Below are 4,922 nucleotides of genomic sequence, written 5' to 3' on the forward strand. Positions count from 1 at the left end.
GCCAATGCAGATGCGTTCCCTTGTAGCTGCCTCGAGTGCCAGCCAAAGATGCCTTTATTCTGTTCTTCGACAATTTGTGCTTCAAGAAATTCCATGTGAGAGCTTTCTCAAAGGGGAAAATTAAAATGCTGTGAAATAATTTTTCAAGCAAATGTTTCAAATCCAAATGAGAGCTTTTTGGGTCAATGAGGCCAGTACACTTTTCTTCTTAATCATCAGGTTCGTCTTACCGTTCTCATTGGGAAAAGGCATTTCCTGTGACTGCTTGCACTTGTTGTATCTTGACTGCCCTTCCTCACTGAAGCCCACTAGAAGGAACCCTCATTATTTGCGGCCCCAAACCAAACAGGATGGGCTATTGACCTTGACGTTTTTCACTTCCACTCTATTTCCAGATTTCATATTTTCCTTTTTAAGAAATGTATTGAAATCCTAGATTAAAACTACAGTATAAGAAAAAAAAATAGATGCAAACTTACAAGTGGAAAAGATCTGAATTTTGAAATCTAAGAATTTCCTGGCCATGTGAGAGAAATGCTACACTGTTTCATAAAGCAAAGGGAATTGCTTTGTGAAACCAGAGTCCCTTGAGGACGCCAAAACTCCCATTTCAACATGCTATCAATCAGAGCGTGCACCAGCGGGGAGAGATGGAAACGATGCCTTCCTTGGTACGCAGACCGAGATGGAAGATCGGTCCAGAAACAATTGCTTCACATTCTGTAACATTTCTTTAACAAAGGTTTCCATAATTTTGTAGCAAAACTTTTTAATATTACCCTCATGTGTCTTAATTATGGTTCCTTTTCCATGTCTGTAATTCTGCCTAGGACAGTGATGAATGGAACTGCCACAAATCATAATCTCGCGATGATTTCCTTTGTTTTCTGGTTCATATCATGGAGCTATAGCTGTACATCAAGGGATCCCTTTGACCTCTCTTCTGTGTACAAGCTGATGACAACCATTCATAAGGATTGTCTTTGCTTTGCTTTTGTCCTGTTTTAAAGTTCAATAATTAAAAAAAAGACTTTATAAACACATTTGAGTCTGAGGTTTTTTCTCCCACCACCGCCCTCCCCAACAATCCTTTTTTTTTACTTTTCAAATTGTATATGTTGCTCTAGGGAGAAAACTCTGTTGGGTAAAATTATAGAAAATTACTCAGAATTTGAAGTAAAAAGGAAGATGTCTATATTTGATCATTGTTACAAACCAAAACAAAGACTGTTTAGTTCATTACACATAATCACTGTATATGCAAGCTGTAGCAAGGGTTCTCTGGAAATGTTACAGAATCAGTTTTATTAAATTAAATAAATAAATTCAAATGCTTCACAACACTGAGGAAGTGGACCGTTGCATAAAAATAGAAATGAGAATTGAAGCGAACCAGTGGAGAGGCCTGGGGGGCCGGCCCCAATCCCAACTATTAAGTGGACACCGGCCTCTCCTCCCAGAAGAATTTATTAGAATGACAGCATTGAATCTGCAGCTCCGGGAGAGGGACACATCTGATCGGAGCACATGGGTGCTGATGAAGGGGGAGGAGGAGAGAGTGGAGCACATCCTGGCCCACCAGGCCTAGAGGATAATGACCCCAATTAGAGCAGCCTGTCCACAGAGAGGACCACATGGCTAGCCCCACTATGAGACATGATGCCCCTCACTGACCCATGGCCCTGCGGGGGACAGCACCAGAGACTGTGTGGGAATTGCACCCTATCTGATCCCATCACACCAAGGCAAAACACTAAGGGGGTGTAACCGAACAGCAAGGGAATGGAGCGACAAGGTGCCCAGGGAATGCTGAAGGTGGACTTTGGGGCCAGGGCATGGTGCCCCAAAAGACTGGACTAGAAAACACTCCTAAAGGCCAACAAATGATCCTTGAACTAACTACAAGCTTCTCTTCCTTGTTGTGTTGTGTTGTGTTTTGTTGTCATTGGTTTGTTGTATATTGTTGCTTGGTTTTGCTCTATCTTGTTTTTGTGCATGTTATTATCTCTGCAGGTCTCTCCAAATAAGATATGCTGGATGAACAATCTGGAGGAGAAAACAATGGGACTGACAGTTCCGAGGGGACATGGGAGATGGGGAAGTGGAGGGAAAGGTAATGGTGTTAACAAACCCTAGGACAAGGGAACAACAAGTAATCCAAATCGGTGGTGAGAAGGGTGTGGGAGGCCTGGTAGGGCATGATCAAGGGTAATGTAACCAAGAGTAATTGCTGAAATTCTGGTGGGGACTGAGCATGATAGTGGGACAGGAGGGAAGTCAAGGGAAATAGAGGGAAGAGCTGGAAGGCAGAGGGCATTTATAGAGGTCTAGATAAAGACATGTACATATGCAAATATATTTATATATGAGGATGGGGAAATAGTCTATGTGCCTATATTTATAGGTTTAGTATTAAAGTAGCAGAAGGACATTCATTGGGCCTCCACTCAAGTACTCCCTCAATTAAAGATTACTTTCTTCTATTAATTTGGCATTCTATGATGCTCACCTTCCAGACACAACTACTGAAGACAAAGCAAGTGCATAAGCAAATGTGGTGAAGAAAGCTGATGGTTTCCAGATATCAAAAGATATAGTGTCTGGGATCTTAAAGGCTTGAAGGTAAATAAGTGGCCATCTATCTCAGAAGCAAAAAAGTCCACATGGAAGAAGCATACCAGCCTGTGTGATCACGAGGTGTCGAAGGGATCAGGCATCAGGCATCATCAGAACAAAAAATCTTACCATAGTGAATGATGGGGGGAGTGCAGAGTGGAAACCCAAAGCCTATTTGTCGGCCACTGGAGATTCCCTTGCAGAGGGTTCTTGGATTGGAGATGAGCCAGACAGGATGAGATGTAGCAACGATGAAAAATACAACTTTCACCTAGTTCCTAAATGCTTCCTCCACTCCCACCCCCACCTCCCAATCATGATCCCAATTATACCTTGTAAGTTTGACTAGACCAGAGGATGTACACTGGTACAAATAGGAACTTGAAACACAGGGAATCCAGGGCAGATGATCGCTTCAGGACCAGTGGTGTGAGTGGCAATACTGGGAAAGTAGAGGGAGGTTGGGTTGGAAAGAGGGAACTGATTACAAGGATCTACATGTGACCTCCTCCCTGGGGGATGGACAACAGAAAAGTGGGTGAAGGGAGACCTCGGACAAGGCAAGATATGAAACAATAATAATTTATAAATTATCAAGTATTCATGAGGGAGGGGAGAGTTGGGAGGGAGGTGAAAAAATGAGGAGCTGATGTCAGGGGCTTAGGTGGAGAGCAAATGTTTTGAGAATGATGAGGGCAATGAATGTACAAATGTGCTTTACACAATTGATGTAAGTGTGGATTGTGATAAGAGTTGTATGAGCCCCTAATAAAATGATTTTTAATTAATTAATTAAAAGAAAAAATAAATGAGAATTGATGGGGCAAGGATACATCAGGAGTAGAACAGGAGCTATAATTGAGCTATACATTGTTGTGATGGGGTTAACAGGCATATATATATATATATATATATATATATATATATATAAAAGCTTGGCTTGCTCATTTTATTCACTTGGGTCTCAGGGTCCTAGAGACCATCTGTATGACATTATCACAAAGATTAAGGTCAGAGCCCCTTATTAATTCACAAATGTTAGGTCACAAAGAAAACTCCAGGGAGAGACAAATCTCCCTGGAGGCAGTGTCTTGTGTGGCTCTCTCTGTTGCTTAATGTGTCAACAAATAACTGGGTGTGTTGTGAGTGAAAGCTGCCCAGTGAGAGAGATCGCTTCATGGCGACTCTCATATAAGCACTCCGCTTAAAGGCTACCCTTCCCCAGAAACCAGTAATTGTCTATCCTTGCAGAGACATTCAATTAACTTTATGAGATAAAAATATATCTTCAAAGTTTATCATAAATTAAAATAATAATTAGAGTTAGCATCAACTCCTGATAGCAAGATGGGTCACCAAGTTTCAGGACTGGTGGGAGGGAGAGGCTAGGAATTAACTCCAAGAAGCAAGATGGTCACCAAGTTTCAGGACTGGTGGGAGGGGAGGCTAGGAATTAACTCCAAGAAGCAAGATGGCTTTGGAGCCCGTGTTCAAGTCTTGGGGATTAAAAGCCAAAGAAAATCTGGAAAGAAGCAAATTCCTTCATTAGAGGAAGGAAATGCTGAGGCATTGGCTTTTATCTTTCCAACTATAATGAATACCAAAACGAATGTCAAGCCATCCATGACCTTTTTATTTTTTAAAATAACATCTGCTCCCTTCCCTGTTTCCTTTGGACACATTCCAAGACAAAGGTCATTCAAACACTGGTTGACTTCGGAGCTAGGGAGGAACTAGAGCCTCCCAGACATATCTGTATCACCATCTCTCCAATAGTTCTAGGGAAAGGGAAGGGAATGGAAACGGAAGGGGATCTGCAAAATCAATATCCAGAAAAGGCAGAAATACTTACCTGGAGTTTGTGTTTTGTGGTTAGCCTGTGACCTACAGGGAAATGTTCCTGTCTAAAGTTAAATGATGAGCCCAAGTCTGAAAGAACACTGGGGAGAGCACCCCAGACAGAGGACTCGCCGTCAAAGAGCAGAACCTGTTTAGAGAATGCAAAGTATTTAGTGCCACTGACCCACAAACCTCACAATGGGAGTTATCTGGGGCCTGGAAATAACTGTTGCTGAGTTCCATGCAAGACCTTTAGGTTTTGTCCTTTGGGCAATTATTGTCCTAATTTTTAAAATCAGATTTGTGATAATATCTGATGGATACATAAGAAAACTCATTCTTGAAACAGTAGAGAAAAGAATGCACTTGAGGAGAAGAGAGAGAGAGAGAGAGAGAGAGAGAGAGAAAAGACTTTAGCCACGTGCAGTCAAGAGAAAATGGCATGCATCTAAATAAGAGCAGAGTTC

The sequence above is a fragment of the Tenrec ecaudatus genome, chromosome 3, assembly GCF_050624435.1.
Source record: "Tenrec ecaudatus isolate mTenEca1 chromosome 3, mTenEca1.hap1, whole genome shotgun sequence".
NCBI lineage: Eukaryota > Metazoa > Chordata > Mammalia > Afrosoricida > Tenrecidae > Tenrec > Tenrec ecaudatus.